This window comes from Protomyctophum parallelum (assembly GCF_964188405.1).
Source record: "Protomyctophum parallelum genome assembly, chromosome: 1".
Taxonomy (NCBI): domain Eukaryota; kingdom Metazoa; phylum Chordata; class Actinopteri; order Myctophiformes; family Myctophidae; genus Protomyctophum; species Protomyctophum parallelum.
The window spans coordinates 57877089-57891422 of NC_139697.1; the positions used below are offsets into that span (position 1 = coordinate 57877089).

The 14334-nt window shown below is 43.9% G+C and overlaps 1 protein-coding gene across 1 annotated transcript in view; it reads left to right on the plus strand.

Moving 5' to 3' along the window:
* Window positions 1-14334, plus strand: part of mtus2a (microtubule associated tumor suppressor candidate 2a) — a gene marked incomplete at both ends in the record, with an annotated part of 62455 nt that overhangs the window by 17752 nt on the left and 30369 nt on the right. The gene's annotated exons all lie outside the window — the stretch shown is intronic.

Sequence of the window (14334 nt, forward strand, 5' to 3'; positions counted from 1 at the left end):
TAATGTAAGCAGAGAAAGATTAGATGAATTCACAGCAGCACAGAGTCTTAATTTATGAAAATGCACAATCAAAACACGCATATGTCTCGTGCGCGCGCGCACACACACACACACACACACACACACACACACACACACACACACACACACACACACACACACTATAGGACTGACGTTTACTAAAGAAATTCTTAGTTGACTAATGGTCAAGAAATCTGTCAAATTAGATAATATTGTAAAAGCAGTAATTTAAATCCGAGCACAGAAAAGTGAGTAGTAGAAAGGTAATACATGAAGTATAACGCTGCCTTCATCAGCTTCATCACCACACGGACACATCAACAACACACCAACAAAACACACTGATCATGCATGGAGAAGTCCAACATCAAGACACTTTGATTTGGTGTGCGTGCGCGCGCATGTGTGCGTGCGTGCGTACATGCGTGCAAGGAAGTTGTAAGGTTTATTTTGAGCTCTGGATGCGTGTGACCTTTTCACTCTGATCTGTTTGAACTCATGCGTCGGCCACTTGACCTTCAACACTACGCTCAGCAGTACAGTTGATCTCTGTATGTCTCTGCTTCTGTCTACTCTCCATCTCTCTCTATCACTCTCAAACGAGGTGTATTTGTGTTCTGTATCCTTCCACTGTTTTATTCTTTGAACAAGTGTGTCTGCTGGAGCAAGGGAGCATAATTTGTTTGTGTGCATGTACACATACTCTCTCATTAGCTGTTGCCTGTGAGTGTTCATTCTTGTGTTTTCATGCATATACACAGTAGATGGGTGTCATTTTGGGACCCCCGGCCTGTCTCAGAGCACTGTGCTCCAACAACAAGACGGATGAGTTGCAGCCCTGAAACCTCGATGCTATGTTGTCTGGGCCTAGTTGCTTGTTTTCCCCATTGATCAGCCAGCGAGCGTACACAGTGGGCTCCATCACTGTGAATAGTGTGGCCAGGAGAAATCATTGGGAAAGCAGAGCCGAGTGTATAGGGAACAACGGCAAGGCTGCTATAAAGTAGGTTAGAGATGGTCCCCAGAGGTTAAGCTCTCTTCCTGTCGTGGCTCTTTAAGAGCGCCACTAATCAATGGGTTAGGTGTGTCTGTACTTGATGTGTTTGCTGGGTTTGTGAGAACCACACATGTCAAATACGACATGCAGGGATGTGCCGATATCGATATCCGATATAATGAGTTGCTGTTATGGCCGATAACTGATATTAACCCATTCTGACCTGAGATCAGATTCATACGAGGTTTCCACTGGACACACACTGGTCTGATTAACCCATTCTGACCTGAGATCAGATTCTAAAAAAGGTCAGTCGCTCTTCGATTTTTCAAAAATAGCAGACCTACAAGCTCGTATCGCGCCACTCGGTGGCGCGATATGAGCTGCTAATTTTCAATAGGTAAAGCACAACATGATGCTAACACCAAAATGGGTGCCCGGTCAGAATGGGTTAACGATGTCGATATGATCTATGAATAAAAATTATACAAATTTTGTCCATTCTGAAAAATGCATATAATTAACAGGGTATCTGCATTGCAGTTCAAATCAGATTTAACTTTCCCGTATACCTAATAACCTTATATTTAATATTGTGAGCTTGTAGATCTGTTCAAGCTGTTACTTTAGGCTTGTTTATCTGTAAAGACAATGTATTTATCGGACAGATGACGATTAATCAAAAAACAACTAGAATCGTCCAATACCGATGTGTTTGCCGATTAATCTCCCATCACTATCATGCAGTAAGGGCTAGGGCTTCGATTAAGTTCAGGGTAAGGCTAAAGATTAGGCATGTTATGAATAAATAGGATTCAGGGGTGACGTGAAGGGGTGAACCTTGCTTAAACAATGCCTAGTTTGTTTATTTAGAATTTCTGAGCGTAAATAAAAAAGTAGCGATGTCGATGTGTGTGTGTCTAAGGAGAGATGGTAACAATAGAGTGAGGGATGGGACAATATGCTTACTTTGTAAATGTAAATATATCTTAATTATCAAATTTAAAGTGACAGAGGTGGTCAAAATATCATTGCTGTAGATGGAGATAAGCCTGGAGGCCCATGTGCAGGCTTACACGTACATACTGTACATAGGGTCACTCTATATGGCATTGATTAAACATTACCACAATCCTCCGTTGAGCCCATCGATACACATCCATAACGGTGTCATGATTGGGGAATTGTCTGTCTGTGTGTGTGTGTGTGTGTGTGTGTGTGTGTGTGTGTGTGTGTGTGTGTGTGTGTGTGTGTGTGTGTGTGTGTGTGTGTGTGTGTGTGTGTGTGCGTGTGCGTGTGCGTGAAATCCACTGTGATTGGCAGAGCTTGTTCAAGCCGGGAGCTGAATCCACAGAGTGTGCGGGGCCGAGACCTCTGCGCCTGAAACCTCATTAGCTGGGAGATAGAAAGTCAATCACTAAACCAAACAATGCCATATGATTTATATATTTATGTATCGTCATGTAAATGAAATGTATAATGTCCAATGCTTTACATTGCTTGGCATAGAGCCAGGAGTCATGTCGATACATGACTATTTACAATGTATGTCCTCTGTGCTGTAGAGTGGTGGTTAAATGTCCAATCCAGGACCGTTTTAAACACATAAATTAATTATATTTACATTGTAAAGACTTTGATTTGTAGATGGAAAATATTCTATTGGGAACTTCCCATCATGAATCAATAGGTATGTTTTACTCCAATATTTACAAACACGATCAATTTATGTGAACCTATTCCTGCGCCAAAATACAGTAAATACACTAGTGTCAATCCTCCTATTAAGTTCTGAGTCAATCATCCCTAGAGCACAGAAACCATTTGGTGGCAGGGCTACCAAAGTACCCATTTGTATCACCTTGGTACTTTAAACCCTGCCATGTTTTCTATGGCAAAAGGGAAGCTTCTGTATATGGGGAGGTTTGGCAGGTAGATGTCGCACCCCAGATGCCATGGTTTAGATCTGGCCTATGACTCATTCTAACTCCCTGTGAACAGATGGTTTCTATGGTTATACACACACACACACACACACACACGCACGCACACACGCGCACACACGTACTCACAACATATATGCAGAAGCACACACACAGAGTGGTGGTAGAACAGCAATTTAGATGAGGCAGATAGATAAAGGCGTGCGTTCCTTCCCTGGCTCAGGGGGGAAAACCATCGTGACAGGAAGCTCGGTGCAGCACCAGAGTTGACACGGTGTGGATGGGCCGGGCGCGCCTGTTCATTAGCTGATAAACACTGGGCGTATTTCAGCCCGCTGCTTGTTAATCAGTGTTTATGGGCTTAACTGATGCACCAGACTGACGGCAGCAGAGGAGGGAGCAGAGACAGAGAGAGCATCATGGGAGTCTGTTAGAGCAGGCATGATCTATTCTATGTGGTTCTCCACACCGATCCAGGGGAACTGGAGAGCTCCTGGTTTTCATTGTAGCCATAGTTTAGATCTGGTACTCTGGGTCTATGCAACTAACTAGAAATGAAAACTGTAATTTGTCGAAGCTCTAAAGATGTCTCTTTTTATCATGTTGACAGTAAACTATGATTACCCCCCGCTACTGTCATTTCCACCCTTCTTATTCTTATTCTTATTCTTATTCTTATTCATATTATTCTTATTCTTCTTGAAAGTTGAACAACTAAATGTAGCTGCCATGTTTGATACAGAATAACAAAACCATTTGAACTTGAAGTGAATTATTCAGAGGGCCGATGGAAGGTTTCCATCATGTTTGTTGTGTTAGAACATGAAAGGTTGTTATGACTAATGCCCTTTGTGCTTCCCTTTGGTGTCGTCGCTGTTTTAGTTGTCTCTGATGACTTCATTTTATAGTACATATGCAAATAGAGTTTGGCCATCACCGTGAGTGAATAATTTGAAGAGGATATTGTCTTCCATTATTATCTACATGCTTTTATGGGTGCGTGAAGGGCTTCTGAGGAGTGTGTGTGTGTGTGTGTGTGTGTGTGTGTGTGTGTGTGTGTGTGTGTGTGTGTGTGCGTGTGCGTGTGCGTGTGTGTGTGTGTGTGTGCGTGCGGAGTGAGTTCAAATGTGTATTGGACGGTCAAGTGATTGTACATGGCTCTGCAGAATGAGCGTGTCCTCAGACGATGGCTAGAGGCATTTCTGTTTAATGCTCGCCTGAACCTTAACCCTGCCCCAAGTCAACTACAGTCTCTAGTGGCACAGGTCAGTGCATTGTAAATACATATAGCCTCTTTTGTTCTGTTCAGAATGGAATTCATCTAGTACTTTGTGTTCTATTAAGTCATCCATGACATTTAAAGGAGAAATCCAGACCAAAACACATGTACCCTCCCTGAATCAGCCTATAATCCTGTCCCAACATACATGTTGGCCTTGAATTGTCTCATAGACATTGGTGACATTGGTATTGCCAGTTATGCAATGTGTCCTGATCTTAACCACATTAAACCTCCATCCATATTTTGAAAATATAGAAGATCTATGAGCTTACAACACATCACAAGGTGACGCATTTTGAAGTTGTCAATGAGCAATTAAAAAAAGTTGATGTGTGTAGTTATGTATATCAAATCTCGGACTCTCCAAAAGAAGTTGTCAATGAGCAATTAAAAAAAGTTGATGTGTGTAGTTATGTATATCAAATCTCGGACTCTCCAAAATCTGAATCGGCATTGGACCCAAACATCAGGCCCCACTGTATTCATTCATAAGAGCTGAGTTGACATGCAGCATGTACTGTACACTAAGGATGAAATACAACTATGCTGTACATAGCCTATGTGCGTATAGTTGTTCCTCTGAATTCAGCCAGACAGAAGTTGGGCAGAGGTCCTCCAATGATGACTCATTTGCTTTTGCGACCTCAGATTGCCTGTACTAATCCTATTACAGTCCTTCCCTGCAGAGTAAAAACACCCAACACCGTCTCCGGGGAGCACTGAGTTCCTTTCTCAGCCCTAAATCTCCCCTTTGATTGTACTCCTCCATTCTCTCCTCCTCCGTTCATTCAGAGCCGATGCCCATGATCTGGCTTAAGCCTTTCACAGTTTGTTTCCCTCCCTGTCCTGAGTCTTTAATACTCAAAGTATTTTCCTGGGGCTTTTCTGTGTGCTCTGCAGATTCTACCACCTCAGCAGCCAAAGGCATTACTGGATCTTCTACTTTTTAGCCCTGCTAGTGAGAGTGCAGTGCCCTGAGACCTGGTCCATACAGTGCCCTGAGACCTGGTTCATACAGTGCCCTGAGACCTGGTCCATACAGTGCCCTGAGACCTGGTTCATACAGTGCCCTGAGACCTGGTTCATACAGTGCCCTGAGACCTGGTCCATACAGTGCCCTGAGACCTGGTTCATACAGTGCCCTGAGACCTGGTTCATACAGTGAGAGTGCAGTGCCCTGAGACCTGGTTCATACAGTGCCCTGAGACCTGGTTCATACAGTGCCCTGAGACCTGGTTCATACAGTGAGAGTGCAGTGCCCTGAGACCTGGTTCATACAGTGCCCTGAGACCTGGTTCATACAGTGCCCTGAGACCTGGTTCATACAGTGAGAGTGCAGTGCCCTGAGACCTGGTCCATACAGTGCCCTGAGACCTGGTTCATACAGTGAGAGTGCAGTGCCCTGAGACCTGGTTCATACAGTGCCCTGAGACCTGGTTCATACAGTGAGAGTGCAGTGCCCTGAGACCTGGTTCATACAGTGCCCTGAGACCTGGTTCATACAGTGCCCTGAGACCTGGTTCATACAGTGCCCTGAGACCTGGTTCATACAGTGAGAGTGCAGTGCCCTGAGACCTGGTTCATACAGCGCTTGAACCTGTTCACCTCCTTTCTCCTCACGGAAGGAGTCGCATACCCAGCCTAGACGATTGGGTGTCACTGTCCAATGCACCCCAATTGGCTCAACAAAGCGGCCTTTAATGATTTGCTGAAAGTATAGCTAGCCATCTTGGTTGTTTTCGGTGGGTTTATTTGAGAATGTTGACGTTGGTCTCATCCGTACTCATCAATAGCGTCACAATGGTCCAATTTATGTGAATCAATCTGAAATAGCAGAGTAAGGGCCGATTCATACTCCTATTTTAGAGCCGAATAAAAGTCGGTTCGGCGCTGTAAAGCCTACAATTTGACGTCATTTGAGGTTCGGGGGGGCGGGTACCGTTCTAAAGTCGGCTCTTCGGTGCTACTGAAAATTTCTGACGAGCCGAAATCATTTCGGCACTACAGCGCCGAAACAGCGGTAAAATAGGAGTATGAATCGGCCCTAACATTTCTGGAGCTACTACTAGAGCTTCTACATTGTACTTTTGAGCTTACTCAGTACTCAGCGTACTTATTTGAGCTTATTTCATGTCAAGGTGTTGTGTAATTATGTGTAAAGGAACTTTACCCGTATACATAATAATACACAGGTTAGTAAACACAGAGAGATGTGTTGGGGTGAGAGGGGAGTCTCTTATCACCGCGGCTTCAGTGACGTCATTGTAGTTTTCCAACCACCTCAGTGAGTAGGTTATCACCTAAAGTGACTGGAGGTATGAGTGGGCCTTGAGACACGAGCAAAGGTCACCCACACTGTCACTTTTGGGTAGTATTTAGCTTCTGTTTGCATTTGAAAAGGAATACATTATTCTTCCTTTGTTGAGACAGAAATATAACTATATATCTGTCTTTCAGCCGAGTGTTTGTCTATTTCCTCCAGAGTGACATATTGGGTTACGCACAGCATAGTGTGGCAGAGAGCGCCCATGTCAGCACAGCAGTGTGGCAGAGAGCGCCCATGTCAGCACAGCAGTGTGGCAGAGAGCGTCCATGTCAGCACAGCAGTGTGGCAGAGAGCGCCCATGTCAGCGCAGCAGTGTGGCAGAGAGCGCCCATGTCAGCGCAGCAGTGTGGCAGAGAGCGCCCATGTCAGCGCACTTTGACCATTGGAGTTTGTGCCTGTTCAGAACTGGCCGATTGCTTGGCTGCAGTTCCTGCCCGTTCAGAGCTTGTGACCGTTCGGAAAACACATGCCTGTTTGGCCAAAAGAATAAACAAATTTGCTTGCGACGTTGTTGCCAACCATTATATGGCTGCGTGCCATAGAATCTCAAGAACCTGAATCACTCACAAGATCGACTTGGCGACGTCACACTCGACACTGCACTCCCCTGCAATGAATGCACCCGGCAAGTCAATCGAATTAATAGTTCTAGAGATATGCTATGATATTTATATAATAAATATATTTATTTTCTGTACTGGGAGTGGGAGGCATAGCATGCAAAGAGAACGATACAAATCAGGAGTATCCTTGATCCCATATCATCCCACTCACACACCAGCTGGTAATCAATCACTCGCTCTGTCACCCATACACCAATGAGGGAAAAAGGCACGCAGGAAAATACTTAATGACCCCATAGCAACAGCAAAGAAAGAACATCTCTCTTTTAAGAGAGACCTTTCGTCTCAACATCCGGACGGAGAGCAGATGCACTATACATGATCCTATCTGTCGCTCTGACTGCTGCTGTCAGCACCTGTACGAATCTATCTGTCACTCTGTGTGTCCTGCCTGCTGCTCTACCACATCTGTACATTATCATCTATCTTACGTCGTTCTGCCTTGCCTATGTACAGAGCCGTTCTTCTTTGCTTTCCGTATGCAGCTTTAACCTTGACTTTCACACAAACCTCATTTGACGTCCACTGCCTACCTGTCACCCCTTGTAAGTAGGAAGGGACCGCTGTGTGTGTGTGTGTGTGTGTGTGTGTGTGTGTGTGTGTGTGTGTGTGTGTGTGTGTGTGTGTGTGTGTGTGTGTGTGTGTGTGTGTGTGTGTGTGTGTGTGTGTGTGTGCGTGTGCGTGCGCGCGCATGCACAGAACATATTTCATTTGCATGCAAGGACTTTTTGTAGCAGAGGATGGAGTAAGAAGTGATGTAAAGTACACTTTGTACTGCATGCCAGCTGACATGCTGTTACACTTATTCTATGAACCCTTGTTCAGGCTGCTATCCTCTTTCTTTAATTTCGCCATGGTATGGCACAGTATGTTCAGTGATGTACTGCCTTCAATGTGTCAATACTCTGAAATTATATGCATGGATTGCACACACACACACACACACACACACACTATCATCATGCCTTGTTGTCAAATAGTTAGCTGTCATCTTTTGAGAAAGTCTAGGAAAAAACTGAAAAACAGACCTGTATTTATGTTCCAAATAGCAACAAAAAGTCGAACACGGGAAGATGTTCAAAATGTAAATAACCTGGTTCTTTTATAGCCCAGACAGCTCGTGTCCTCTGGGTCAGACATGGCGCCCTAGAAAGCAACATTGTCTCATGAGTCCAGTCCTACTGTAACTCCATTCTGATATTTTAGGATGTACAGTACACAGTAGCTTGTACCTTTTACAACTGTGCTCTGTCCTCAGAGAGCACTGTTTCTCAACCAGTGGTCCATCAAACACTAGTGGTCCATGACATGATTACAGGTTGCCCAAGTTTTAAAATGTAAAAGAATATAAATATAGTTATATATTTTGTACCTTCTTTTGATAGCTTTATTTTTTATTAATTATTTTTAATAATATGTATTTAAGTCTGACGTCATTTTGTGGTCCTACGTTACGTCCGGGTCCAAGTGGCACCAGCTCCCGTCTGCTTCTCATTGTAAATAGAATATCTAAACGTGTGAATCTTTTTACAATGACGTTATGTTTCAGAAAGGAAGCCATTGAGGGTTAAAATGGGTCTTAATGCTTCCAACTCAAGTTGTGTCCATGACAAAGAAAATATATGATGTGGAGACAATATAAAGACTATTATTATCATTATTATTGGAGGTGGTAACAGTCCATTTGCTCACTACAATATTTCGGGGCCATATTTAGAATGTGTGCAGGGTTGAGTATGTTGAATCTACTTTGCATTTAATGAGGATTTAGTTGACACAATGAAATCAAATGGCGATAGTATTCAGTGTGGGGCAGACGGCCTGTCACAGCCAGATTTGGGAGACCAGTAGCTTTGTTGTTGTAAGGAAAGCGGTAAAATAGTAGTCAGACGGAGGGACACTCTATGGGGACACAAAAGCGACACAAAAGTAGGACCCGGAAGTATCTCTCGAGGGGGGGCGCTTACGTCACGGCTAAAACACTGAATAGCTCTCCTCATGTGACTCTTCACCCATCTAAACATTGTCTCACTATCTCGTCAGATAGTGAGACAATGTTTAGAGTTAGAACGACCTAAAATAGAGTTTGGGTTTATTCTGATAACTGCCTATATACATATTTCATCCAATAATATTTCAAGTCCAAATCTGGCAATCGGAATAAGTTCAAGTTATATCAGAGTTGATGATTTTTCGCCAGTTCATTTGCAACATTTGCTGACTCTGTCAACGTAGACGCAGTCAGCAAATTAACTTGTGTAATTTAATGGGTTTCATTCGCCTAATGACGTGTGCATGTGTGCGTTTGCATTTTGTGTGTGCGTATGCACTTCTACATGCGTGCCATTGTATGTAGGGCTGCCACAGCAATTGCCACGAATGCAATCCATTTCTGTCAGCCTTCTACCCTTTCCCGACATCTGCTGATATAGCTCAGTACAACGCCGGGCACACAGGGAGGTTTTACGTCGCAATCAAATGAAAGAGCTCTCAAGGACAGTAAAAAGGGCTCTCAAGGCCTATAAAAGACCACTTAAACTCCAGAGTTATTGAATTTAACTGCCAACGCTGTGAAAGCTAACCACTAGCCGTCTAGTAGTGAGCTTGGTTTACGTTCCTATAGGCTACTACTGCTTGTCCTCAGAAACCTTCCATGATGCAAACCGAGCCTAATGAACATTTTAGTTTGTTGTTGTTGATGATGATGTGTTTTAGTTTCACTGTGGTGGTGCATGGGAGGAAGAGCATACAGACGTATATCACCGGTTTTCAATACGGGGACCCCCCATGGGTCCTTGAGGTGGTATGAAGGAGACTCCAGATAAATGTCAGTTAGGAACCAAGCGGTCTGTAACTCTGAGAGTGTACAAATCGGTCCATTTGGTTCCATTTACACTCTGAAAGTTGATACACTGTGGAACAAAGCGAATCCACTCTGACGAAGACCGTGTAGGTTGAAACGTTAGTCAACGTTTTCTGTACTAGCACCTAATAAAAGGCTTGAATTGTCGGTGCTACTCCGGCGTCTTCTCCTTCCTCTGCCCTTGCTACACTGTAGATTGGCGTACCAGACATGTCCATTGTATCAAATAACCTAATATGCATGTCAAAATTGGGTGATCCTTGAAATTAAAAAGGTGTTGAGAACTATACTGCAGTGGATGACACAGTCAGCGATATTCTCTACTACCTGCATTTTTGCTCTGCTGTGAAAATCCCAGTTTTCTGTTGGCTGCAGTAGCATAATCACCCCGCCCCACCCCCCATGCTGAGCACAGAAAATATACTGTTCTGTTTTGTCGGCACACTTTCGTTTCTCTCTTTATTTTCACTGGGCTTTTTTGTGTTCCAGGAATAAGACAATCTCATCCTTATCTCTTTTGGTTCCTCCATGTGGAGGATGGAGGCTTGCAGGCTGACCTCTCCCTCAGCCTTCCTGGCACCCCCTATTCTCCTCGCACTCGGCTATCCATCATGAACTGGCACTTTGCCAATCAGCGATGCGTATCACCTTGCCTCTGAGCATTAATGAAATACACTGGTCCCACTCCCCTTCTGCAAGCCCTTGAATTGTGCTCCACCTTTATCTTTCCTTTATACTTTCTTCTGCTCTCCCTGGAAATGTCCCTAGCTGCTTCCTGTCCACCCCATCCCCCCCTTATGCCCTCTCCACAACCCATCATAGCCCAGGGAACTGACATGCAGCCACGGCAGTCCTTGGCAAGGCCATCTACAGTATGTTACATACAGTACTGTGCCTGAACTACAGTTCTGCATGAGTGTGTGTGTGTGTGTGTGTGTGTGTGTGTGTGTGTGTGTGTGTGTGTGTGTGTGTGTGTGTGTGTGTGTGTGTGTGTGTGTACACTCTGCGGAAATAGCAGACCTACAGGCTCACAATGTGTAAGCCCCTGGCGAACCCCAATCAATGAATTATATAGGCCAGGGTATAGTTAAAACTCATTCAGTGCCACCTGGTGGACACCAGTTTTGGCCCTTGTTGCCACCGAAGCCCATTATAAATAAAAGAAATAAAATGTAATTATATTGTGCATGTAATGTGCATATCATCACCTGCACACCAGATTAGAGGAATCTTCGAAATATGGATTAATAAAAAAATAAGAAAACTGATATTCTTGGCCACCAGGGGGAGGCGTCCAAAGGCGTCATGTGGCATGGAATGAGTTTTAACGTTGTCTATGTCTATCTATTTCTATCTGACTATATTGAACCAATATAGTCTCTCTCTCTCTCTCTTTCTCTCTCTCTCTGTCTCACTCACTCACTATCTGAATGAATGAATGAATCTTCACTTTCCCTTAACCCTCCTCTGTGACTATTTTCACCTTCTTATTAAAGGTATATTCAGTGATTTCACTTAATTCAAATATCACTTATTTTTTTGTTTTGTTGTGATAATCCTCCCTACTATAGAGTGTGCTGGCCATATAAGGAGTTCCTCCCTGTCCCCAGTTAACCCCTGGGGGTCAAAAAACCTTAGGTTTCGTTTTTGACTCTCTATCCTGATTGGACGAAAGGCTGGGTCCCACAGCCAAAAACGAAACCTAAGGTTTTTTGAGTGAAATCACTGAATATACCTTTAAGAGTGATCAAGCAGGAATCTATATTTCTACCTGACCCATTGCTCAAAGGAGGTGTTTCTATTATTTATAATTCTCTCTCATGTCTAGATAATAATGCCTCCTTGGAGTATTTAAAAACTGCTTGGGAAAACGACTTAGGAATATCTATCACTGACAAGCAATGGTCTACATCTCAAAAGTTTGTGCACTGTTCTTCAGTATGTGCCAGGCACGGTCTTATACAGTTTAAAATATTACACAGGTTACATTTGTCAAAGGAAAAACTCAACAGAATGTATCCAAATGTGAATCCAGCCTGCGACAGATGTGGCCAGTCGCCGGCCACTCTAGCTCATATGTTCTGGCATTGCACTAAACTAACATCATATTGGCAAAGTATATTTAAATCACTGTCAGACATTGTTGGCAGGCCTTTTGACCCGGATCCACTGACAGCAGTTATGGGAGTCAGAGGGACCGGGGTCAAACTGTCTACTTTCCAATTTAACATGGTAAAATATGTGACGCTACTGGCTCACAGACTGATACTGTTGAATTGGAAACAAGCACAGGTTCCGACTCACACTTCACTTATGAGAGATGTCATGCACTACTTACAATTGGAAAAGATTAAGTTTGAATTGAGAGGGAGTGAAGATAGATTCTACCAGACATGGCAACCCTTCATTGAATATTTCAATAGGTGCACGCTACCCCTCCTACACAATAGATAGCACAATAGAAAATTGGAAGGAAAAAATAGTGTTTTTTCTTTATTTTATTTTTTTCTCATTTAAAAAAAGAATGTCTGTAATTCACTTAATTTACAACAACATGTTGGGGAAGTTTGAGAGCAAGAGTGTCTGTCCTGTTGTCTGTTTTGTTTGTCTGTTCACACTTGTCATTGTTTAACGGGGCGGCGGTGGCTCAGGGGTAGAGTGCCTGGATGGTAACCGTAAGGTTGCCAGTTCGAACCCGGGCTCCCCCAGAGTTACTTTCGAAGTGTCCTTGAGCAAGACACTGAACCCCTAATTGCTCCCGATGTGCTAGTTGGTGCCTTGCATGGTTTCCGCTGCCATCGGTGTATGAATGGGTGAATGTAATGCACAATCTCTGTAAAGCGCCTTGGATAAAGGCGCTATATAAATGCACCATTTACCATTTAACTGTTTTTTGTTTTTTCATGTTTATCCCATTTATATGTCTTTTATTATGGATTGTATGTGGAACATTTACATTGCCTGTTATTTCTTTCATTTTATTTAACAGAACTACTCATTATCATTGTCGATAATATTCTGATGTTGTCATACAAAAATGCCTAATAAAAACAGTATAAAAAAAAAAGAGTGATCAAGCAGCACTCTGCCAAGTGACAGGGAGTGCCGCATGAGAATTAATGCTAAATTGTGATACGAAAGCCATTAAAAAACAATTGCCCACCAATTTGTAATCTGGCAGCTCTGCAATGTGCGCACATGCTGCATCTTTAGGGGATCCACTGGTCAATATTAATATAACAAGCCAACTTTATACTCCAGCTCTGCTCATACAAACATAGAGCCGGCAGTAGCAGAATGGAAATGAAACAATTCCTTGCAAATGAAGGAAAGTGTTTGCAACAGTGTACTGTATGCGTGTGTAGTGTGTGCACACACACGCGCACGTGGGTGCATGTGTGTGAGCATGTGCATGCGTGGCTGGGTGGGTGGGGGGTGTCGAAATAGTCTCCTGGCAGCTAACCCAATTCCACATAATGACGGGTTTCGCTGCTCCCAGTAACAGCCGAACGCTCCAATCGGACGGCTCTTCCATCGACTTGCAGCCAATCAGACTGCCGCTGGGTCTCATCCTCTTCCTACCAGCGAGCAACGTAGACCCACAGAACCTCACGGTGTGTGTGTGTGCGTGTGCTTGTGTGTGTGTGTGTGTGTGTGTGTGTGTGTGTGTGTGTGTGTGTGTGTGCGTGCGTGCGCGTGTGTGCTGAGGGGATAGATGACAACCATCACAGGTCCTGAGACAGAAACTGAGCCCACCCAAGGGCATTACAGTGATTATGTCACTCCTCCAAATGTTTGAGCAACCTGGAACCACCTGCTTCTGCTTCTGGACACCACCAGCTGTTTATACAGCCTTCAGGTGTCACATCTAATAAGGAGAGGTGCAGGGTGTGTTTACACTGTGTACACTATCTCTGTGTCAGTCACTGCCTGTGCATTGGAGACCAACAGGTTTATAATGGAGCCTTTGTCTTTGCTGCTCACATACACGGCCGGACACAGAGGTCAAAGTGGTCTGTTGTCACTATTGATTGGAAGGCGGGAGATGAGACTGATTGTGTGTGTGTGTGTGTGTGTGTGTGTGTGTGTGTGTGTGTGTGTGTGTGTGTGTGTGTGTGTGTGTGTGTGTGTGTGTGTGTGTGTGTGTGTGTGTGTGTGTGTGTGTGTGTGTGTGTGTGTGTGTGTGTGTGTTGCGTGTGCGTGTTGTGTAAGCCACCTTCTGCACAGTATAAAGAGGTAATATAATAGATTATTGCTGCACTATTAGCCATGATGAAGA